Raw genomic sequence first — 26111 nt, forward strand, 5'->3', positions numbered from 1 at the left:
TTTTGTTTTGTTTTGTTTTGTTTTGTTTTGTTTTGTTTTGTTTTGTTTTGTTTTGTTTTGTTTTGTTTTGTTTTGTTTTGTTTTGTTTTTATAACTGCAAATATATTTGACTGGGGATATAAATGTAAGTAGTTGATAATTCATATGGTTGACACACAGTCACCTATTTCAGAATTCCCATCATTATTCCTTCTATTTTGAGTGTTGAGGCTGTGAGTGCTGTTGTGTGTCAGCCCAAAATGGCACCAGCCATACACAAGAGTGAGGAATCGGGAGAAGGGATGGAACAAACAAACAAACAAACAGAGACAGAAACAGGGAGACAAGGGGAGTCAGAAGTTCGTTCTCTCCTCTCTATGGCAGGGACAAGTGAACTAATAGCTGTTGTTGCTGTTTAGTCGTGTCTGACTCTTCATGACCCCATGGACCAGAGCACGCCAGGCACTCCTGTCTTCCACTGCCTCCCACAGTTTGGTCAAACTCATGTTAGTAGCTTCGAGGACACTGTCCAACCATCTCATCCTCTGTCATCCCCTTCTCCTTGTGCCCTCAATCTTTCCCAACATCAGGGTCTTTTCCAGGGAGGTAACAAATAGATGAGGATATAGTGCAAGGATGTGGCCATCTAGCTATTGTAGTACTGAAGGGACATTACATGTCCAGAATCTGGGATCTTGTGGTGGCATGATCATTGTTGTTTATCTGGCAACCATTTTGTACAGTTTGCTCCATTGGTTTTCAGTGGACAATCCACCAGAAGTGAAACTCTCTTCTCCGTAAGAAATCATGGTGTCTGTTTGCATTTAGCAGTTCTACACCACCCACTTTAAAAAAAAAATTTATTTTTTTTGCCTTGGTGATAGAAACATCATTGCTCTGACAGCTTTTTCACAGCTGTGGGAATAGAATTCACAGTTGACTGCAAGCATTTCATTTCATAAAAAGAGTTAATTAAGCAACTTGCATGGGTGACCCTTTCATTATCAGCTTGTGTCGTTATCGTGTCTCTCCTGGAGGATCCTTCAGTTTTTCATCAACAAATTGAGACTCCTACCCTTCTGCACTGCAAATATTTTTGTCGTTTTTGAAGACAAGTTTTCTAATATGATTTGTCAGTCATTCCAAAATTATTGATCAATTTTTACTCAGCAACTCGATGATAACTGTTTTTCATCAAGCTGTTTATATGTATATATTTGAACAGATTGATCCTTTAAAAATAGCATTGCTGTTTTCTGCTGTCTTCTGACCTGATGTCTGTAATATGACTTAATTTAATTGTCACTTATAGGAATCTTGGGGGGGGGGATAGTTTGCTATATATCAGTGCACAAGAGAGAGATATTTGGAAAATATTCATTCCATGAATTTTTAGATCTGGAGTTGGGAACTTCTGGCTGTTGGCCTAAGCAGGCTGGCCAGGCATCGCCATTTGGCCTGCAAGGCCATTTCAGCTAAGCCATGCCCACCTGCCCGAAAACCTGGCTCAGCTCAAATGGAGTTTGCAGGCACCACCAGCCAACTGACTGTGTAAAGTGCTTTCCAGTGAGCATTGCAACATCTGCCCAATAGCTGATGGTTGGGTCCTGTGAAGCCCCTTGCAGACATCCCACAAGATCCAATAGTCTAGATTTTAGACCATAAATACATAGATTAAGCATGCCAATTCAGCATGTTTCACTTGTGTGGTTTCTTTTTTTAAAAAAAATTATATTTATTCAAATTTTAAAGATTACAAAGAGAAAATTAGAAAAAACAAAAAAATAAAAAATACAGAAAAAATACAGAAAAAAATACAAACAGTTAGAAAAAAAACAGCTCAAACCTTTACATAGCTTTCTTTCCTTTGCTTATTTCCTTGACCTCCTCACACCTCCCTTTTTTGTATTCTAGTTCAATTAGATATTTCAGCAAATCCTTTCCAGCTTTGTTTTTATCCTAATAATTTTTCTTAATATACTATAATTTTACATTCTTGTCTTTTACCAATTAAAAAATCAATTTTTACCTAATCCTTTATATCATTTCTGCTAAAACCACATTACTTCATTCCAACATCCTTCTAACATTCCTTAGTTTTACAATGTTTCTGTAAATAAACTTTAATTTTTTTCCAATCTTCTTCCACCAACTCTTCACCTCACTTGTGTGGTTTCTTTCAGGTGCATCAACTTCCCCCAACCCAGAGATAGCAAGGGGATGTTAGGAGTCCTGTCTTCCAACCTTCCAAGAAAAACGGCATTGCCAGGTAAGCCTCACTTCCCTTCTCCAAGAGCAGACGTGTGTTGCAAAATAAGCATTTGGTCTCCCACGTCCAGCTGCTTAAGTAATGCCAGTCCTACCATCGCCACAGAATTACAGATGCTAAAGTCAAATGGTAACCACTGTGGTGGTTATTCAACGAGCTGCTCTAGGCATGACCAGTGCTTTTCTCTTTTGATTCTTTAAATCAGCAGACCTGTTTATTATGTCAGGAACTTCTTTTTAAATTAGTTTTGAAAAGCTGTTTGTCATGTAGCATGGGCGGCTTCTCAAGAAACACAAGGAAGGGTGAAGAGCAGCTCTCCCAAATGCACAGATTTAAATCAACAGGGTAGCCTGCTTCTGCGGCCTCCAATTCTCAAAAGACAGCCAACCCCTCCCAGTCTCAGCCCCCCCCCATACACTATCCTTTCCTATTCCTTCCATTAAGTTGGTGATATGAACAGCAGCAAAAGTTTGTGAGGGAAATAGAAGAGAGACTTTCCGCCTACCTTCCTTTCTGTCACATCACCATGTAGGCACATAGGGTTGAATCTGACAACCGTTGTACAAGTGGAACAACTTCTGCTCATGAGATAGAATTTCCCATGCGCCTTCTCCCTCTGTGTGCCCCCTTCACCTCACATCAGATCCTGGGGGGGGGGGGGGCTAGAAGGGTTAAATTCCATTGCGTAAGTGGATGTTTCTCTGCTTGTTCAATGACTTCATAGGATACAGCTATTAGTATTTGTAAAGTCCTGGTCTTGAGGGGCTGACCATCTAAAAAAACATCCCTTTCAATTCCTTACATATTCAGACATGAGGAGTTAATGTATTATACATAGTATTTGGGGGCATTAGTATATTTGGCGCTTTTTTCAGTAAGAAGAATGGAGCACGATTTAAGTTTCCATACCAGCACTTTTTTCTCTGTCTGCAATCATGCAGAGTTACCTTGCCATTTTGGAAGGGTGTTGAAGCGTGCCTAATTTCACAGATTGTGCCCCTAGGCCTGTAGCATCCCTGTGTCTAACAAACATAATTTATGTGGAATTGATTTAGCTTGACCTGTTTTGAGATGCAAATGCGCTTGTACCTAATTTCCTAAGATGTCTGTTTTGTGCACTGTTGTGGAAGATGTAAACATTCAGCACATATATGTATGAGACGAGAAATTAAATGGGATGAAATACTAGAATTGTTAGCAAAAAAAGAGAGAGGGGTGGGGCTCCATTTTTAATGCAGTGTTTTCTGTAAAGCATAAATGTAGAGAGAGGGTGATTAAGATTATCAGTCATGAGTGCATTCATGAAAATATTGCAGTATCCATAAACAGCAATTTTTCATTTAAGTCTTTAATTTGGGACCGGTTTCAAGTTCATATTGTGCTATCAGTTTCATAATTTTTTACCTGGCTATATTTTGCGAATCGTGATGTGTGCTGGGGATGGGCAATAAATTGTCCACAACCAGTTTCAAGTCCATATCGTGATATCAGTTTCATAATTTTTGAAGTGTGTGTGTGCGCGCATGCACGCACGCACACGCTATGTAAAAATATTTTTACATAGGTTTTTGCTTTGCTTTGTATTAATTGGAAAGGATTTCAAGGTGGTAGGTGGAAAGTGTTGTTATTTTTCAAATTTTTAGTCGCTTGCCACAAAAGGAGTCTCCAGGTGACATACAAAATTCTTTGAGTATGACACATAACAAAACCAGCCAAAAGAACAATACCTTACACTTAAAGCCATTTAAAACTTATAAAGCAGACTCCATAAAACAGCAGCAAAAACTTTAGCATAATATAAGCTTTTTCACAAGCACCGTAATGTCACAAGGCAGCATCATTTGAGATTCCTCTTGTAGCCTAACATGTTAAAGCACATTCTGCCACTAAAGAGGGTTGGTGAGGGAAGCCCCGTTCTGTGCCCAATAAGCATGGGACACCTTTGCCCGGTGGCACTGTGCCCATAGATTGCAGCAAAATACTGGGCATGGTTTTGCCCAGTGTCTTCTCTGTGTGATTGGCTCATGGGAAAAAACTGCCTCATGAGCCCTTGCTGAAGAGAGGAGAGGAAAGCCTATACAGTGGTACCTCTAGTTACGAACTTAATTTGTTCCGGAGGTCCGTTCTTAACCTGAAACTGTTCTTAACTAGAGGCGTGCTTTCGCTAATGGGGCCTTTTGCTGCCGCTGCACTGCCAGCACATGATTTCCATTCTCATCCTGGGGCAAAATTCCAGGTTAGCGGAGTTTGTAACCTGAAGCGTTTGTAACCTAAGGTGTTTGTAACTCAAGGTACCACTGTATAAGGCTACTTCCCCTGGAGCTCACAGCCATTTTGCTTTGAGAGATTCCTGCCTGCCCATCCTTGCGTTAGACCCTTCACTTAGCAATTTTGGGTCACTGGTTGACAGGGTCGGAAAGGATTCTCTCTCTCTCTCTCTACCTGATTAGCACTTAGTTGGGTTGCCCCCCCCCACCTTTCCCTCAGTGAAATTATGGTTTTCCTTTGTTAGGCGGAAGAACATTGCTTGTATGAGGGTGGAAATGGCATTGGTCAGGATCAACATAGTATGGGGGGGGGACATAAGGGGCCTGTGGGGAGCATTGACCACAGCAAAACCTAAGCGTGGTTTCGTTTGGAATCTGCCCCCTGGTCCCCCAGTGACACCTTGCTTGCTTGGCTTGCATCACTGCAAAGTTCAACACTGGCTGACTCCTGCCATACAGGTTTGGAGTGATCCAAACCCAGCAGATCCATCAACATGGGGCTTGTGGTATGATGAACTGATCCTGGGACCCAGTGCCATGCCAACCTTTGCCCTGCCCCTGCTGTCAATAAAGATTTGGCCTGATTTTATCCCATCGCCATTGTACAGTCTGGTTCTTTTGCTACTCTCATGGGTCACATAATGTGCCTGCCTGGGCAAAGAGAAAATCAGAAGCAGGCTATTGATTGGGCTTCATCCAGCCTATTGCTGACTTCCAGATACTGGCTCATCATTTTTACCTCTTTCCAGGCAGCTGGCAAAGAGGCATTAATCACCCTTGCTCCCAGAAGGTCCACCCCACTGAGCTAGATGCTATCAGCCATGAAGGGCTGAGCAAACATTCGATCGGTCATTCCCCTCCAGGCACTTCGTCCACACATTCAAGCTGTGATACCCAAAACTTGTCCTGCAAGACAGGACCAGATGGTGCTCCAGACACACTCATTGACTGAAATAAAATTGGCGTCATCCAAGGTAAGGTGGACGAAACTGGTTTTATTCTCTGAATGTCTTGAGAACACGTCATGGCATGCTTCTGAGAGCTCTCATACCACCACCACCCCTTTGGCCAGCCCCAGCTGGAATAGGCCCTGCTCTGCTGGCTGGACCTTCTAAAGATGCAATGGTAGTGAAGAAGTATCCTTTCTTTGTAGCCGTCATTGCCAGGGAATAGGCATGATATTGTGGGAGTCTGGTGAGTCACAGGTTTGCTATCGCCCCCTCAGGTTTACCTGTTCTGAGGATATTTGTGTAATTGTATTCAGCGCTTGATTTTACTTTTTCCACGGCAGGCCTGAAAAATCAGGGCAGTTAGAATTTTTAATGACAAGGTGATGACTAAAATTTACTGTATTACAAACAACAAAAAGTCTTGTTGCACCTGAAAGACTAAGAAATTGATTATGACTTAAGCTCTCATGAACTACAGTCTATTTCATCAGATGCATGAAAAGGTTATGAAGTGGACTGTAGTTCAGGAAAGCTTGGGCCGTAATAAATTTGTTGATCTTTTAAGGTGCCACAATACTTTTTTTTTTTTTCCTGTTTCTTATATGATGTGTTTTAGTAGTCACCTGTTGCAGCAAGCACAGCTACCCCCTCTGGTCATTTTATTATGTACATTGGTATGAAAACTAAATATTAAAGCAATAATATTTCAAGCAGCTTACTCAAAATGCAGAATTATCATAATTCCCCTTCAGCAATGTGACATAGCTCTGTCAATAAAATATGACATATTAGAATGGCTGTCACTGAATTTGAAAGGCAAGGCTGGTTTGAAGGTTTGCAATTCAGGAATCGCATTGTCTGTCCCCCAGCCCTCACTCAGACAAGCTGTAAAACTCTTTTTCTTGAGGAAATGACCAAACTACCGTACTTTGAAACTGCCCTACAAACTCACACTGGTAATTCCAGTCAATTTAATTATAATATAATAATAATAATAATAATTTATTATTTATGCCCTGTCCATCTGGCTGGGTTTCCCCAGCAACTCTGGGCAGCTTCCAACAAAATATTAAAATACAATAGTCTGTCAAACATTAAATGCTTCCCTAAACAGGTCTGCCTTCAGATGTCTTCTAAAGGTCTGGAAGTTGTTTTTGTTTGGTTCATTTCCCTCATGCATGCATTGTGGGGATTTATTTATTTTTAGTTTTTATTTAATGTACTGTACTGTAATCTCATTTCTTCCTTTTCTGCTCTATGTGGCCAAGCTGAACAAAGAGTAATTCAGACCTTCCAAGTGTCCCTATTTTCCAGGGACAGTCCTGGATTTACAGAAGCCATCCCAGTTTTTCTTAGGACGTCAGAGAAATGTTGAAGGGTATGGTAGGACATCCCTATGTTCAGTGAAGAAATGTTGGAGGGTATGGAGTTATGCAACCCTAAGCCAAGGAAATAAGTAACAATAGAACTTTTAGAAGACATCTGAAGTCAGGCCTGTATAGGGAAGTTTTTTTTTTTTTTAATGTTTAATGCTTTGTTATGTTTTTATATATGTTGAAAGTTGTCCAGAGTGACTGGGGCAACCCAATCCTATGGGCGGGGTATAAATAATAAAGAATTTGTTGTTGTTGTTGTTGTTGTTGTGGAATAGGACAGTTCTATTTTCATAGGAGAAATGTTGGAAGGTATGGTAATTTCATGCGATGGAAGACTAGGAGAATACTGGGTCCTTCAGGCTATCCTACACACCATATCCCACTGTAGGCTACTAGATAAACGGGTAAAGGTAAAGGGACCCCTGACCGTTAGGTCCAGTTGTGGAAGACTCTGGGGTTGCGGCGCTCATCTCGCTTTACTGGCTGAGGGAGCCGGGTGTACAGTTTCCTGGTCATGTGGCCCACATGACTAAGCCACTTCTGGCAAACCAGTGCAGCGCACGGAAACGCTATTTACCTTGCCGCCAGAGCGGTACCTATTTATCTACTTGCACTTTTACATGCTTTTGAACTGCTAGGCTGGCAGGAGCAGGGACCGAGCAATGGGAGCTCACCCCGTGTGGGGATTTGAACTGCTGACCTTCTGATCGGCAAGCCCTAGGCTCTGTGGTTAAGACCACAGTGCCACCCGCGTCCCTAGATAAATGGGTACCATTTTCCAAAGTCTGTTTCAGCTGCCATCTCCATCAATCTTTATTTCTCTACCAAGCCACAATATCATTCCCTCTGGACCCTGTTCTTCTTTCCAACAGACTCTGAATTAAGTTCTGTTACCTCTCTGTTGACAGCATCACCAATAGCAACAGGACCAGCAGTATTCTAGAAGCCAGGAGACTTAACTGACTCCTACCTTTGGCACTAGTGATGGCAGGGCTGTTTTGAGATGGTGGAGACTGGGGCATGAGATGCTTGACTGATCAGCTTGCTGCAACAACTCTGATTAACCCCTGAGAACAAATATGTGACTGTGAAGGTGCTGCTTTTAGTATCCTTTTTTAAAAAAACCCATCAGCCATGTTCCTTACATTTGATAGGGCATAATCTTTCCTGGAGGAGCTTATGATTTACCATGTTCTAAGATTAACCTGTTGCTAATTATCAAAGGCAGTGCTTTTTTCTGGGGGGGCGCAGGGGCACACATACCCCTAAGCAGTTTGTGAATCTAAGTTTGGCCTCATTGAGGGGCAGTATTTCAGTATGAGTAGGAAAATGGGAGCATCTCAAAACATGTCTTTTTTTAGAAAAAAAGCACTGATTAAAGGTATTTGTCATAGTTCTGCGAGTGCTCATTCAGGTAGAGAATTTGCACCCCAAGGGTCTTTCTGTATGAAATCTCCTGTAACTTAGGGATTTTCTGATATAACAAGTTGGAAGAAAGGCAGCTGTTTTGCATTGTTTTTCTGACCCATATTTGTTTCACACGGGCCCATGTCTCATTCTGCTTCCACATTAATTTCCATTCCCTTCCCCAAAAAATAATTTTTAAAAATCATATTAAACACGTATTTTTTCACAAAACATTCATTTCTAAAATTATGTTCCCTCAAATGTGCATTTCTGCTGTTCCCCCCATGTATGTGTCCTAAAGTACATATTTTTATACAAAGTATGGTTTTTTAGCCAAGAACTGCAACCCAAAAATTAGAGAAGTAAAACATCTAATGAACTTCTGCCTTCCAATCTGCACTTTGCTCCAGGAGGTGCAGGTCAGATCAGCCTTGACCAGAATATGCAAAGAACAAATTCCTCAAGTATTTCTGGTGTGACTTTTTTCCATGGTAACTTTCTCAGCTTCCATTCTTCATTTCAGGTTAACTCCCATAGCTGATTACTGAAGGGGAATATGATCATTTTATTATCTTTCTATGATCGTTCTACTCCCATGGCTACATTCATTTTTTAAAAAAAATTAAATTATTAGTTGCTTCAGAGAGATTTGTGAGAGGTTTCAGTATCTTTAACAACAGTTTTGTTCTCTTAATTCCATAGTATTGCATCTGGTCTATTGTATCATATTGTTTTTATCAGTTTACAGCAGAATTATCCCAAGCATAAGGTGTAATTGCTCTTCCCAAGAACTGGGTAGGGACTGACTTGATTTGTAGAAAGGCAGCAGTTCTCAAATGATTAGTTGATGCAGTATACCCAGCTCTTAGCGAAACATTTTTGCAGACTGATTGCCTTTGGCAAAATGTTCTGTATTGGATAGGACAGAGAAGCTGGTGATTACATGTTCTATTGTTTCTGATTTGTCATTGCGTTTTCTACAACCATCTGTATCTGTGGTCTTTTTTTCTTTTCTTTTTTTCCTTACTAACAAAATGCAGCGCCAACAAGTGAGTGTGTCTGTGGCAGGAGATTGCAAGAGGCCTGGGTGTGTGTCATTTATGCACGCATGCATGTGTAGTGCATCTCTGTGTGATTTATGTCTGGTTATAATAGTACCCTGTTCAAGAAAATGTGTTTTGTTACAATGAGACAGTTCCAGCCTGGCGTTCCTGGCTTATTAAAGCCTTAAGCCTGGAATGAATGTCAGCCCCACATGCTCCCTCCTTGCCCTCCTCTCACACATTGGCTTTGGCACTTCAGTCTGGGTCATGTTGCATGAAACATGGAACTGTGGGAGCCAGTGTGGTATAGTGGTTAAGAGTGGTAGATTCGTAATCTGGGGAACCGGGTTCGCGTCTCCAGTCCTCAACAGGCAGCTGCTGGGTGACCTTGGGCTAGTCACACTTCTCTGTAGTCTCTCAGCCTCACTCACCTCACAGAGTGTTTGTTGTGGGGGAGGAAGGGAAAAGAGAATGTTAGCCACTTTGAGACTCCTTAGGGTAGTGATAAAGCGGGATATCAAATCCAAACTCTTCTTCTTCTTCTTCTGACCACAGTTATCCTGAGTAGTTTTGATGGGGGTTGTAGTCTGTCTTCTTTAAATGAAAAGTGGTTGTCTCTCATGGACTATTAAAAAATAAAATAAAATATTACAGTCAAATGAAATCCCAGGTAGGATTCGAGATACAAGCAGCAGAAGAAAAATAATAAAATATTTGTAACAGAGAAACTTTTTGCAATAGATAAAGAAAGGCCTTTTTTCAGCAGGAACTCAGTTCTGGCACCTCACAAGTGGGCACCACAGCCATTCTAAGAGAACGAGGGAGGCGTTCATGGTGAGTTCTAGCACCTCCTGTTCTAGAAAAATAGCGCTGGGTAAATGTATAATATAATAGGAAAGGTTTGAGTAAAAACACTTTGTAGGTGAGGGTGGCCTGTTGCCTTTGTCCATGGAGTTTTCTTGGCAGGGATACTGGAGTGGCTTGCCAGTTCCTGCTCCAGGTGGATCACGTTTGGTCACAACTCTCCACTATGACCTGTCCATCTTGGGTGGCCCTGCACGGCATAGCTCATAGCTTCTCTGAGTTATTCAAGCCCCTTTGCCACGGCAAGGCAGTGATCCAAGAAGGGGACGAGATGGTTGGACAGTGTTCTCGAAGCCACAAACATGAGTCTGACCAAACTGCGGGAGGCAGTGGAAGACAGAAGTGCCTGGCGTGCTCTAGTCCATGGGGTCACGAAGAGTCGGACACGACTAAATGACTAAACAACAAAAAAGGTGAGGGTGGGCAGTCAGTTTATGAAACAATGTAACTGTGTGATTTGAAGTTTATTGTGGGAATGTTCAATAATTTTAATAAATATATATATACAAAAAGTGGCATATAAATTCTAATCCTCCTCTTCATCATCCTCCAACAACATTTGGAGAGTCACAGGTTTCCTCATCCTTGCTACAGAGGATATGTCTGAACTTCTGCATAAGCCATTGATGTTTATCTCGCTATGATGTGCTATATGGATTTCCTTTGCTATAGAGTGTTTGTGAAATTCAGCATGATTTTTCTTTCATAAATTCTACACACAGTGCCAAAGCTGCAGATTGCTGGGGTCATTATCTCAACTTTCCTTTCACAACCTGCTGGTCTCCTCACTTTTCTTATGCAATGGTATTTGTCTATTTCTTACATTTATTTTTGTGGATGTAATGCATATTCTTACATTCTGATGGGTTTTCACTTGTATTTGTCATTGAATTTATTGAAGAACTTTGTGCATATCTATGGCTCCTTGTAGCATTTAATACAGGATTTTGATGTGTTCTGTCCTGGAATCTATTATTTTTACCACCTGTCTCTGTTCAATTCTTCTTTCAAAATGCCATGTTCACAAGTACCAGCCATTTTAGATCATTTGGCAACAAATTTTTGGTGTCTCAGTAGATTCTTGCTTGCATCATGCTTGCTCATACATCACATTCTTTGTTGGTTCAAAATGCATTTTGTTTTATTTCTTATAATTAGGAGGGATCTTCCATTTCTTGTATCTCAGGTAGAAGCAGTGTTGCAGTACTTACTTATTTTCATTCTTTTTCATTCAATTCTGTGACAATTTTAAAAGTTTCCCATTGTCCCCTTTATTGTATGCCAGAAATCTAAGAAATGGAATCTGTCTGGTTCCCATTGCAAATTATTTGCTTCACTTGACATTGATGCTGCTTTGATCCTTTGTCTTCAGAATGACACTTTCTTTCTGGCACCATGTTTAAATAGTGCCTTCATTATTCAAGAAAACACAGACTTTGTTACACTGATTCACATCTGTATTGAATATGCAACAGAAAATGTTTTCTGGGTAGTAGGCTACTCCTTTGACTCCTTCAGTTGTCTGACATATGACCTCTTTGAGTACATACAGGTCAGGTAAGATCTTTGCTCAGCTCCCACTGTTGGATGGAGAGATGGTTGATCATATGAGTACATGTTTTATCATTTTACTGTTGTTAGCAGCTCTGAGCCTGGCTTTGGCTGGGGAGGGCGGGATATAAATAAAATTTATTATTATTATTCTTATTATTATTATTATTATTATTATTATTACACTGTGGTCATCAGTAGGATCTTGGGTGAAGGCTTATAAAGAAGGAAGGAAAATATTTGTAGATTATTTTAAAAGTCAGTGTAAACAGGTAAATACGTTAGCAAGTTTAGAGTACATTCAGCAGTATATGGTAAACTGAGGCAAAAAGAAGAAGAGGGGGAAAGTTATGGAATATTTAGAATATGTGGAGTAGAGGGGAAACTGAAGAAACCATGGAAGGAGGGGAAGGGAAGTCGAGACTATTGAATTGTTTGGATGGTTATTGTATGTAACAGAAAAGCAAATAAAATTATATATATAGGATCTGGGGCGAAGGGTAGATTTTACCTTTTTTGTGAGAGTATCACCAAGTGTAAAATTTTGCTTTCTCTGTTATGTGAATGCTCACTATTTACTTCTTACAGAGGTGCATTCTGGGCACCGTAGAAGGAAAAAGACTGGGCAGGTTTAGCCCCTTCAAAGTTGTATCTCAGGTTGCAACCTGTTTCCTTTGCCCCATAGAGTCTGATCTTCATAGCCTTGCTCTCTTTTGTAACTAATCCCATATTTAGAGTCTGTGGATAATGCTATTGCGCAACTAACAGAACAATGAAACTTGTTAGAGCAAGATGCACACAAACGTGCATATCAGCAGTAGCCAAGGTGGTGCCAACCAGATGTTGCTAGACTGCAACTCCCATAATCCCTGACCATTGTCCCTGCTGACCAGGGCTGATGGAACCTGTGGTCTACAACATTTGGAGGGCACCATGTTGGAAACTTTTACTGAATATTGACTTCTTTTATAATTATTGGTAGCAGTTAGCAGGGCCTTGGATAGCGCTGATAAAACCTTTGGTTTCTACTTTGAGGAGAAAGGTTTTTATCTCTTAACCAGTTTATGGCTAATGAGTTGTTTTGAAAGAAGCAAGAGATTCTAATCTGCAAAAGTGAGGATTCTGAGGAATGGTTTAGTAGCTGTGTTGAAGGCCGTGTTTATCTGTTAATAGAGTTGGGTCCAGAGTGTCAGGGAGAAAATTCACACACTGAATCTTTCCTTTTATCAGGGAACAATGTTGGGGATGAAGACTACAAATGAAGCAGGAAGCTGACAGGACTGTCATTACTAAAACTCTTTTAATTACCTTCATTTCAAGTCTTACTTGTACCAAGATTTAAACTCGTTTATCTCTGGCGATAGCGATTGCCATAAGATACAATATGGAGAAAATAGAGGGAGAAACTTTCTTGCCTTTTCATTTAGTTTTAATTGAAAGGGAAAAGGCAAGGGCTTTCACCACTGCCTCTTGCGCTGCCACCGCTCTGCTGTTTCTTGTTTCTCCACACTGCCATTTTGAAATTACTCACTACTGGCTCTGGCCTGGGGTCATTATAAAAGACCCTACTCTCACATGAATTTGGGTACAGTGGTGCCCCGCAAGATGAACACCTCGCAAGACGGAAAACCCGCTAGACGAAAGGGTTTTCCGTTTTGGAGGCGCTTCGCAAAACGAATTTCCCTATGGGCTTGCTTCGCAAGACGAAAATGTCTTGCGAGTTCCTGCGTTTTTTTTCCTTCCCCCCCCCCTTTCTAAGCCGCTAAGCTGCTTATCAGCTGATCCGCTAAGCCGCTAAGCCGCTAAAAGCCACTAAGCCGCTAATAGCACTAATCCGCTAAGCCGTCAATGGGCTTGCTTTGCAAGACGAAAAAACCGCTAGACGAAGAGAATCGCGGAACGGATTAATTTCGTCTTGTGAGGCACCACTGTACCAAGTTGTAACAACTGCAGGGACTCCTGGAATGAGTTATTGAATTCTACAACACAGCTGCTTTGGACAACAAGCTGTGTTTTGCCAGCCCTGTTTGTTGAGTCATCCAAATCCAACACACACAAAAATATGCAGACTGCAATGTTGTATTGCAGCTGCAGCTTGCATAAGGATTTGGTGTGGGGGTTTTTCTAATTAATGCCATTAGTATGTGTTAGAGTTCTCAAGTGAAAAATATGTTAAAATAACCTTGAATAATGAAGGCTTTAAAAATAGATTCAGCTAGGACAGGCAAAAATTGAGATTCTATCATGATATTTTCAGCACACGTTGATTTTTCCCTTGATATTGGTTTTAAGTCTCCCTGGAGCTTTAGAAAATCTTTTGCAAATATTAACAACTTACTTCAAAATCTTAGTGTGACATTTTCTTTCAGATTACCTGATTCATTCCTTATGAATATCTGCTCAGAATTCCAATCTCCTCTCACACTGATAGCGTTGCCTTACATTGCAGCTCAGGTACAGAAGAACAGAAATGCAAGAAGCCCTAAAGATAACCTCCATGTATTTGGCATTCTGTAGTTTTAAAAAAATATTTTATTGAATTTTCAAATCAACATCCAGTAGAATGTAACCGTAAACCAAAACATGACTTTGCACTAATCATTTCAGCATAAGAAATATATCAGCTGCGGAGATGTGACTGGTGAAAAAACACTATGTAATGACGAGGGGTATTTTAACGGAGAAATGTGTAGGGTGACTGTTTCATGTTTGCGTGGCAATACCAGCCCCCTCCCACTGATGGAGTAAATAAAGACAACGGACACGGAATTTTAAGTTAATGGGCGAAAATGGCCACAACTTTGATTACAGGTAAGAGTGGTATTGGCTTTTAGGCATTGGCCCTAACAGACTAATCCGGTCTAACCGGGAAGGGTTAAGCACCAACAGGGGGAGCCCCCGAGATGCACATCCCTAGGCGCTCCCCAAGGGGTTACCGCTCGGGAGCGCGCTTTAGGCCCTAGCCTCCGTAGGTTTCGGACGAGGCGACGCCCCCCAGAGGCCTTTAACGAACTACCCTTCAGGATTTGGGGGAGCTGATGGCATTCCTCCCCCCCCGACTTCATTTGCATAACAATACCCCTGCCAATGCCTAACCGCCAAAACCAGGGAGTTGTGATGTTTTGCTACGAGGTAGGCGGAAAAAAACAAGTAGCTTCTAAAATACAGCCAATTAGCCAAATGGAAAAACTCCTACCAGGCCCCTTGCGGTGACCAGCTGAAGCCCATAGCATAGTCCGCAAGCGAACCTAAAGGGTGGGTGGGTGGGAAACCGCTGCTGCTGAAGAGAAAGAAAGGGGAGAGCCAGGGCTGCCCTGACCTTAAGTGCACCTAGAAACCCCACCCCTGCCGCCAGCCGATTGGCTGGCGCTGGGGGCGATGAATATTCAAGAGGCTTGGGAATCCTGGAGTTCCACGGGGCTGATGCCAGCCCCACGAGAGCGTGGACGGGGGCGTGATCCCGCAAAACCCCCCTCCTTAGGTTGGGAGTGGCTTTGTTGTTATTTAGCCGTTTAGTCGTGTCCGACTCTTCGTGATCCCATGGGACCAGAGTACGCCAGGCACTCCTGTCTTCCACTGCCTCCCACAGTTTGGTCAAACTCATGCTGGTAGCTTCAAGAACACTGTCCAACCATCTCATCCTCTGTCGTCCCCTTCTCCTTGTGCCCTCAATCTTTCCCAACATCAGGGTCTTTTCCAGGGAGTCTTCTCTTCTCATGAGGTGGCCAAAGTATTGGAGCTTCAGGATCTGTCCTTCCAGTGAGCACTCAGGGCTGATCTCCTTAAGAATGGATAGGTCTGATCTTCTTACAGTCCACGGGACTCTCAAGAGTCTCCTTCAGCACCATAATTCAAAAGCAGCAGTTTCATGTTAGCTTACTGTAATCCAAAACCCCTGAGGGGATGTAATGCAAGTGACTTGTGAACACATCTGTGCAATTTCATATATTGCTCATATGATTCATAGATTGCCAGGGAAGAAATTCAGTTCAGTTCACCTTTTAATGTGAACCTATGTAATTCACACTTCCCGAAACAATATACAAACTGAAATGCAGCTGTCTTTTGAAATTTGCATGGTGTCTGAATTTTGTGGTGCAGTTCTCCAACCCAAAAATGTGTACAAGGATGCACATATTAGGGGAAAGCATGCATAAAAAAATACATAGATAAGTGAAAACAGCATACAAAAGTGAATTGTATTAGGGAAAATGGCTTGCAAGAATACTGTATGTATATTAGGCAAAATTGCATAGAAAAATGTGTATATTAGGAGAAATGCACAATAAAGTCCTAACAAGGAGGACAGAGACAGGCAGACAGACACACACACACAGAGAGAGAGAGAGAGAGAGAGAGAGAGAGAGAGAGAGAGAGAGCTGAATATGGAAATGTGCAGAATTGAATTTAAGATTTAAGAAAAGAAGAAATGGAGAGAAACCAAAAATTGTCCACTCCTAGTGGTGTGGGAATCACTTCAGAAATGAAACATCTCGTGCTATTTTGGTAACATCAGCAGAAATAAACCACATGTGTCCAATGAATGACATGACTCCTTGCTATTCCGGGCAAACTTTGGCATGACAAAAATGGACCTGTTGGAACAGAGCAACTTTGGCGGCATCTGGAAGAGTTTGCACTCTGCATGATGTGACAAGAAAGTGAACCTGTACACCCTCCCTCATGGCATGTAAAAACTGGGTCTACACTCATGACCTGTAAGGATAGGGAGCCCAAGCCACTGGCTCCTGACAGAACCATCAGCCTGAGAGAACTTCTGTGGCAGCCCCTCCACCATCTCGCCTGGGGCTGCTTCTGACCTTTGTGACCTGAGCAAAGACAGAAGCTAGGGGAGCTTGTGCCATCAGCTCCCACCAGCCTTAAGAGGACTTTGTCACTCAACATGTGGTATCATTTATTTAGTTTAGTACAGTGGTACCTCGGGTTAAGAACTTAATTCGTTCTGGAGGTCTGTTCTTAACCTGAAACTGTTATTTACCTGAAGCACCACTTTAGCTAATGGGGCCTCCCGCTGCCGCCGCACCGCTATTGCGTGATTTCTGTTCTCATCCTGAAGCAAAGTTCTTAACCCGTAGTACTATATCTGGGTTAACGGAGTCTGTAACCTGAAGCGTATGTAACCTGAAGCGTATGTAACCCGAGGTACCATTGTATTGTGAAGGCAGGGTGAAAATGCCACAAATACGGTAAATAGATTCCGATGTGAACAGGCCTCTCTTGTGTGACGCTTCTGTGAAAAGAGATGTATGGTTCGAATAAATGAAATTTGTGCACATAGGCATTTATTCACAGGGGTTGTTCTTAACAAGGAAATGTATACATGGCCCCAAAGCGTATGCAAACGAAGGCATGAAATTAATTTCATGTATGTCTTCCATGTTCTGGCCATGTGCGGACCATCCCTCATTAGCTGAAGGAACTTCAAGTGTTCTCTTGGATAACCACACTGTGAGAATGTGCCGTCTCATGTGTCATGATTTTGACCCCTCCCCCTTTAATGTCTCTCTCTTCCCTTGCTTAGCATTGTTCAAACACACGCTTTTCATTCATCAGTTTTGTAATGAGTGTTTGGATCTGTGAATTACAGCTCGCTTTTCAATTGCCGCTGATGCATTTTTGCCCTTTTGCACTGATGAAGGATTTCATTTAGTTGTGTGGAGCAGATTGAAAGCGGCTGCTTTGATTTTCTTTCTTTCTTTCATGTTTTCAGGGCTGGGAAATAATTCCATGCCTTTTTCAGAGCTCTTCCGGCCACATTTTAAGAATGATATGGTTTGCAGTAGCGCTAATTAGCGCCAATAATAGCTTGACTGTCTTGCATTGTGTTTAGCCTTGGAATTCTTGACTGTTTGGGGTGTGGGTGTGGGTGTGTGGGTGTGGGTGTGTGTGATGTACATTTGTTCAGAGTGACCATTTGGCCTGAAAAACTGAAACTTGGCTAAAAATTGATCCAGCTGAACTTTACAACAGAGTTCCTGGGAAGTTGGTTGTAATACATAAAGGTAAAGGTAAAGGTACCCCTGCCCGTACGGGCCAGTCGTGTCCGACTTTAGGGTTGCGTGCTCATCTCGCTTAAGAGGCCGGGGGCCAGCGCTGTCCGGAGACACTTCCGGGTCACGTGGCCAGCGTGACGAAGCTGCTCTGGCGAGCCGGCACCAGCTCAGCACACGGAAACGCCATTTACCTTCCCGCTAGAAAGCGGTCCCTATTTATCTACTTGCACTTAGGGGTGCTTTCGAACTGCTAGATGGGTAGGAGCTGGGACCGAAGGACGGGAGCTCACCCCGCCGCAGGGATTCGAACCGCCGACCATGCGATCAGCAAGCCCTAGGCGCTGAGGTTTTACCCACAGCGCCACCCGCGTCCCTCTTGTAATACATAGTTCATGCTTTTTATTACTGGGGCCTAATTCATGCTGTTTTGAGAATTATAAGGTCTAAGGTATAAAATAAATGTTCAGGCAAACTCATACTTAAGTATATAAACCACATGTCTGAAAACAGTACAGGAAAACAGTCCTAAAGCTCTTTCAGTGGCCTCAAATGTTCCTCTGCAGTTTGGATGGAGATGGGAAAAGCCTCCCCAATGTCTCTGTGCTCACAAATCCTGCCTTAAGGGCACATTTGGGTATGAATAGGGTGAGCCTGTGACCTGGACTCATCACAAGAGAATGGTCAGGCTGTCCAGGTAAACCCATTAACAGGTTTCCTGCCAGACAGGATTCTGCTGTAGACTGCCCTTTCTGTATGTATGTATGTATGTATGTATGTATGTTGTATTGGGGGGTGGTCTTGAGCTACAGGATGGCAATTTCAAAAGTCTATATAAGGGCTTGCACACCATTGTTCTGGCTTCCTCCTCCCTTCTGCGTGGGGTCTCTCTCTGTCTCTCTGTGTGTGAGCACCCTGTTGCAACAGTTTAATAAAGATCATGCTTACTAGCTGTTTTGCTTCTCAATATTCTCTGGTTGGCCTCTGTTATTTTCTCCTACCAATAGAGAACCTACGTACAGGCTCTTGGGTACCCCATAAGGGAAAAGGAGCAGTTTTTTCTTATAACAATGCTTACTGCTGTCTCCCTGCAAAATACAGGCTGAAAAGCAGCATCAAGGCTTAGGAATGTGCTCTCTCTTCTCCACTCTCTGCCCCCACTTTTTTTGCGCATTGACTTTAACCTTGATTGGTGGAACATTTGCATTTCCATGATTCTTGGTCGCTCAGATGCTCAGCTCTAAATACAGTGGTACCTCTGGATGCGAACGGGATCCATTCCAGAGCCCCGTTCACATCCTGAAGAGAACGCAACTTGCGTCTGCGTGTGCGTGGGTTGCAATTCGCCGTTTCTGCACATGCGCGTGACGTCATTTTGAGCGTCTGCGCATGCGCGAGTGGCGAAACCCGGAAGTAACACATTCTGTTACTTCCGGGTCGCCGTGGAGCTCAACCTGAAGCAACTTTAACCTGAGGTATGACTGTACTTGCAAGGTCCACCCTTCTACAGCTTATGAGGTAGCAAGTGCCTGGAGCAGAAGAAACATTTGGTAGAATAGGGCTGCCATTTATTGGAAATTATTGCTGACTGATCAAATAAGGTCTATCCATAACTGTCGGCATCTTTCTGTCTTGGAATACAATGAAGGAGTGTGCCTTAATAAACACTATTATAAATACAGATGGTAAGATTACAATATGCTATCTCAGTGAGGCCTTGAGGAATATCTTGTTGTGTTTCAGGACATCCCTAATTCTGACGTGCTTCCAAAGCATAACTATGTTGGCCCTACAGATCCTTCAATACGTTTTAAGTACCAAATAAGGTGAAGCAAATATTGAAAGCTCACCAAAAAATTAAGATTTTTTCCTGAGTTCAAAGTTTCAACTTCTCTCTTGCTGCTTTTGATTTTGGGATGCATCAAATCCCAAACAACATAAGGGATATTCTGTCAAAAACGGTAGCATGTTACCTAGCAAATGCTCTCAGATATAAAATATTGTCGCATGGAACCCATCATGCAGTACTACAGAGGATGTCAGATACAGGCATCAAAGATTCACCAAGATATGCGTGAGAGGTTTACGTGAGGTATGATTTATTTGTTCTATTGCAGCAGGGTCCAGTCTCCTCACTGACCAGAGCCATGATATGATGCAACTGGGGCCCAGAAAGTTACTGTGTCAGCACCACAAACCGGATAACGAAAAGAAAAAGACATTAAGGTAAATAAACATTTAATGATCTATTTGTTGTGGGTGGATCTCTTTTAAGCATAATGCTTGTTAAGTCTGCTGAATGTTGTGCTACTATTGCCCATTTAGGTCTCTTTCCCCTGTTTCTGCCCTACTGTCCCCCATTGCATTATTTTTGTGCTGGATTATATTTCCCTAGATGGCTTTTTGTGTCTTCTCCTTAAATTGAATCTCATGTTGCTGTCTTCTGCCTATTAATCTTTTTTGGTTCTCTTTGTGTTTCTGCCTACTGAATGGATGGTCACAACTCCTCCTAATTTATTATCCTCTACAAATTTCATTAATGTAGTAAATTATTAGGAAGATATTAAATAAAAAAACAGACCTCATTACAGTATCCTGGTAACTACCTCAACCTGTGTTATTGAATTTTTTGCCACCAGGGTACAATAACAGACCTGCAGTTTAAAACAAGCAGAGCACAAAGTGAATTCCCCATATTTTGCTTTCCTTCTTTCACAGCAGTGAAATTATCCAGTGGAGATGTGGTACTGGAGGGTACACTGTATCCATATCTTTCTATGAACTGTATCTCTAATATTGTATCTCTGGTATCCTATATATTTTCCATTCACTCTGATTACCAGTAATGTTGGATTTGTAATTTCTTGTCAGAAGAACCACCAAAGCTTAATGGTCGAACTTAATATGCCAAAGGTCCCTAGTTCATCTCCAGATAGCAGATCTTGGGTTGCAAGTCTTGGAAAGACCTCTATCTTCTTTAGCTGCTGCTAGTCAGAGAACAGTATTAGACTAGGATGGACCAATGGTCTTGATGATATAAGGTGAACCATTGATGCATTTCTTAGTGCAGATAGTATTGATCTGATGTGTAGAGATCTTTCCTATTCTACTTAATTCAAGAGGGTCCAAGAAGCAAGCAGAAGGTTCATGATGTTTGGGTTATTCCTTCAGAGAAGCTGAGTACAGCTGGTTTAAACTGGTTCTGTTAATCTCTTTCTGTCGAGGTCATGCTGACTATAATAGTAGGGCCAGAAGGCGCATTGGTTTCTCACTTTCTCTTTCTATCTCTTTTCCGTCTGGTGTGGTGTTCTGTATGCTATAGTGTTAAGTTTTTGACTTATTATAAGTTATTGTAAGTTTTAAGTTAAGTCTCCTGCAACGGGATTTCTTATGGACAGTGCCAATCCTGAATGTATTAGAATTGTGACCATTATGCTCACTTGCCTTCAGTAGCAGTAAAGCTCTGCTAGATGAAATATAATTGCCTCTAGTCTATTTTTGGGGAATTTTGCAACGTGTTTTTACTCTGCTAACTATACATTGGAATCTGCTCTGGATCAATACTAAGTAGACTTTCACTGGCAATGTGAAGGGAAGTGAGAGGTACACAGATGGTTCAGTCAAACAAGATGAAAGGCCTTTGAGTAGCTTCTCCATGGAAACCAATGGCATTGCACAGAGATAGGTTGATGGTTGTATGGCCATGTACCAAGACGTAATTTACCAGACTATCTAGTCAATCACCACTATTGCCCTGCTAAGTGAGGCAATATGGTTCTGCATCTGGTCCCAATCCAAGGAAGCAGAGGTGCAGTAAGATTTTTTCATCACGAAACAGGATCATTACTGATGATCAGCTCACTGAAGGCATCAACGTATCAACGCCATATATGTGGATTATTATTATTGCATTATTTGCTGCATTTGTATCCCACTTTTTCCTTCAAGTTGCTCAAGGTGGTGTACCCTCCTCATTTAATCCCCACAACAACCCTGTGAGGAGGTGGATTAGGCTGAGAGGCAGTCACTGGCCCAAAGTCACCCAGTGAGCTTCATGGCCCAGTGGGGATTTGCGCCCTGGTCTCCCAGGTCCAACACTCCAGCCACTGCATTCATGGGTGGATGGAACGTGCATACAAACCCTGCTCCCAATTTCCCCATGCAGGCCACCCCATCTGCTGTGTCCATTACTTTCCTCATGTTGATTGAGGAAGAAAATTCCATGCAATCGGCGATGCTATTTTATCCATGATCACATGGAGGGTTCTACTCCTGTATAAGTGATTGCAAGTAGAAACCCCCTGCAGACCTTCCCCTCTCAACAAGGTCAGTGTCAGAGAACCTTGGGGGGGTGGTAGGGCATGTGAGCACACCCTACCAGCTTTCCACAGACATATTGCTTGTGTGTTCCATATGCAATGACTTCTAGCAGTGCGATTTTTCTTGAAAAAGGTGTTGGAACTCACCATGAACACCTCCTTCATTCCCTTAGAATGGCAGTGGTGCCCCCCTGAGAGGTGACGGAACTGAGTTCCAACAAGTTCTGGCTGAAAAAAAGCCCTCGGCTCTTAGGAAGTTATCACATGGTAAGTTGTCACCTCTGCTTCTTCTGTTGCCTGGAGATATTGCACGCTAAAGCCTCTCTTTTGTGACTTCTCTATGACTTGCTTTGTCATAACTAGCATGGTTTAGAAACAACAATAATTGTACATGGAATTAATTAATAACAACATAATTTTTACTGGTGTGGCAGGGTAATATTGCTGCATGGCTGTCAGATTTGGGTCCTCTTTAGGATCAACAATTGTCCCGAAGAAGTTGTCACAAGGAGGCTATGTTTGGAATGTGTTGTTATCAACCTAATTATGGCAGCTAATTTGGATAGCATAATCCCATGTGCTGAAGCAGTGGAATAATGCAGCAATGGCATCTTAGGGTATGGATTGTCAGTTCCATTCAGAAATTGAGGGAAAATTTTCCCAGTGTGTTTTGACAGCATCTTTAACAAGGGTAGTTATTCATGTTATTCCTTCCTTTTTAAAAATAAAAATAAAGGAGGGGGGAGATACATACTACAGTAATTTCATACATATATTTTTGAAATTTCCTCAGTCTGTAGCTTTTCGTTGTGCAGGTTCCATGATAGACTGAACTGAATATTTCCCCTCTTAATAAAGACAGAGTTGAATGCGTTAGGAACTTTCCACTTCTTGCAGCTGACTTTTGCGTATGTGCTTGTGTGGTGCATTAGAGCTATTTTTATCCCCCTCTTCTTAATCTCTTTTTCCTTTGTGCTGGATCCCTTTCTGGTGAAGTGCTCAAGGTTACAGAGTTGAGAGGGAAAATCTCATCCAGTATTTATCAGAAGAGAATTTATTTGACAATTTTTGAATGTGGTCCCCCCCCCCCCTTCGACTATTTCCCTGGAGAGTATTTGGCAAGGTGGTCTCCCTGCTCTTTCCATCCACGAGAAGCTGAGAGCTTTTTACCAACCTCCCACGTTGCATCATTCTGTTTTATTCCACACCCCTCTCCCCACATGTGTTCACATGCCTGCAACATGCCCTGTCTAGATTTAGGGTTATGATTCTGTCCTCCCTATTGGAGTTGCTTCTCTCTGCTGGCAACTCTGCTAGGGGAGTGTTTTCTCCTCCTCCTCCTCCTCCTCCTCCTCCTCCAGTCCACTTTCTTCTCCAGCCCTCCCTTCTTTTCCTTGCTCAGTTCAAACCTCTAATACACTTGCCCCCTATTGCTGGCAGTTTTGCCCTTGGCTGGGGCTGGCAGTCTGGCTCCCATCCCTGATGAAGAGACATGATGGTTCCTGATGGTTCCTGAGAGAAAACAAAGCAGAAAGCTACTGTAAGCACAAATAACAACAGCTTTCAAGGGCAGCAGGAGTGCTTGGAAATAAAGATGTGCCAGTGCTGATTCTACTTATAAATCGTTTAAAGGACTGTAGGGCATTTGGGCACCACTAGCAGAGCAGGGACATGAGTGGCGCTGTGGGTTAAACCACAGAGCCTACGACTTGCTGATCAGAAGGTTGGCGGTTCAAATCCCCACGATGGGGTGAGCTCCCGTTGCTCAGTCCCTGCTCCTGCCAACCTAGCAGTTCAAAAGCACCTCAAAGTGCAAGTAGATAAATAGGTACCGCTCCAGTGGAAAGGTAAACGGTGTTTCCGTGCGCTGCTCTGGTTCACCAGAAGCGTCTTAGTCATGCTGGCCACATGACCTGGAAGCTGTATGCTGGCTCCCTCGGCCAGTAAAGCGAGATGAGCGCCACAACCCCAGAGTCGGTCACGACTGGACCTAATGGTCAGGGGTTCCTTTACCTTTACCTTAAGGTAGTCTCTATGGGAGTATATTGTATTTAATTATGGGGTATCAAAATTTTTAGGGGGCTAACCAGGCTGGGATAGCAGGCTTGTTGGTTTCTGAATGTCTGATGTAGATTTTCAATTTCGTTGAAAAGGTCCCTTTACCTTTACCTAGCAGAGCAGTTAGATATGACAGTGGGGAAAAGATAATTAAAAAGATATTTTACAGCAAACAAACAAAACATGCATGGGAAGGGCTTTGGTGGGGGGACCCAATTAACCCTCTGGGGGTTGGGTGTGCCCTCTTGGCCATTAGTTGGCCAGTGTGGTCTACATCTTTGATCAGCTTTCTTTAACCAGAATTTTGGACCGAGATTCTGGTGCCCTGAGTCTGGGTTAAGCCTCCTGTGCTGTATTTATATGGATCTGTTAAATCTGTCACCTAAAAATGAGTTGAAGCTGAAGGATGTTCTTTGGATTTTAGTGCATGTTCTTTTTATGGTAATTGAAGAACAAAAGTTCAGTACACTGGTAAAGCTTTTACTGGACTGATCTAGTGGTTGAACAGTCCTCCATGGGGAAAAAATATATCTGAATGTAGAAGCTAGTGTGACCTAGGAGGTGGATTCAATCTCGCCTTCTCCCTGCCATCTTTACATCTATCTAAATTTTCATGGAGGAGCATCCCCTCACACACACCTGAACCCGCAAAGCCTCAGAAAAGCTTTACCAGTTGGTTCTGGTCTTCAGTCAGAAAGGTTTATGCTGGGCCAGTCCTACCTTGAGGCAGAGTGCGGTAGCTGCCTCACATGGCAAATTCTGAGGGGTGAAAAGTGGCCAGAAAGGTGTGGCATGTGGTTTGCCCTGTAGCCCCTAAACTAGCTTTCTGCCCCAGCATGGCTGGCATACCAGTGAGGCAACCTGAGATGATTAGCCTCGGGTGGCATGAATCTCCCACTCCACCAGGGCATGGGTCTGGTTCAGGAAAGGGGAAGCATTGGTCTCATCTCTGACACCAAAAGGTCTTGGGCCGGCCCTGGGTATACGGGATAAATTTGCAGCAAGCATCCCGATTTTGCTGAGAAACAATCACAATGCAAGCGTATGGCAACACTGCTGAAATAAAACCACTAAGCTGGGCTGGGGGGTTGATCTGTTTACTTGTGTGCAAAGAGCCAGATCCCAGTAGCCAAAAGAAATTGGATGAGCCTTTAAGCCTTTTCTGTTGACTGCATTCTATTTATATTATTTTTTAATGAGAATATCATCTGTAGAGTTAAAATAAAAAGAGCCTATCCTTGGAGGAGCTGGAGGAATCTTCATGTAGGGATATTGATTTTTGTGAGACGGGGATTTTACGCAGAGATTTTAAAGAAGCTCAGGTGTTTTTGTTTTTGAGCAAACATAGATTGCTGTTTGTCACTAATTTCATGGTTGACTTCAGGGTTTTAAATTTTTTATCTCAGATGTGATAGAGCTTATAAAATGTTTGCTTCCATCCCCCTGCTTCCTCCTTTGCTTGGTGTGTTTTTTTCAAGGAAATCTACAGACTGAAGTCTGAATTACAGCCTTTATTCTTTTAGAAAAAGAAAAATGTATCAACCACTTGTTTAAAAACCATACTTTCTTTTTCTTTGGTGATCACTCATAACCAAGTAAGATGGTCTTCCATGAACACGGTCTTAACTGTGAGTCCATAAGTGACTGTGGAGGTCAATTCCGGATCCACATGTCCTTCCACAGTAGGTTTCTAGGTGGGAGCTGATCATGGTGAGGGTTTGCCAGACGTGCCTTCCTCTTAGCACATTTCTCCCTTTTGTCCTGAGTTTGAGCGTCTTCAAAGTCCAGGACACCTTTGCTAAAAGCTGTTCTCCAATTGGAGCACTCACAGGCCAGTGTTTCCCAGTTGTCAGTGTTTATACTACATTTTTAAAGATTTGTCTTGAGAGAGTCTTTAAACCTCTTTTGTTGACCATCAGCATTATGCTTTCCATTTTAAGTTCCTTTGGAAGAAAATAATCAGGCATCTGAACAACCTGACCAGTCCAATGAAGTTGACGTTGAAAAATCATTGATT

At 42.5% G+C, this 26111-nt stretch overlaps 1 long non-coding RNA gene across 1 annotated transcript; it reads left to right on the plus strand.

Annotated features, from left to right (window-relative positions):
- Positions 1-2171: 2171 nt before the first annotated feature.
- LOC309341639 lies at positions 2172-22303 on the plus strand. The gene is made up of 3 exons (XR_014156481.1): positions 2172-2248; positions 19835-19943; positions 22210-22303. It is a non-coding gene; the product is annotated as an uncharacterized lncRNA (long non-coding RNA).
- The last annotated feature ends 3808 nt before the right edge of the window (positions 22304-26111 follow it).

Source organism: Podarcis erhardii (genome assembly GCF_964252035.2).
Source record: "Podarcis erhardii genome assembly, chromosome: 5".
In the NCBI taxonomy this organism is placed as follows: domain Eukaryota; kingdom Metazoa; phylum Chordata; class Lepidosauria; order Squamata; family Lacertidae; genus Podarcis; species Podarcis erhardii.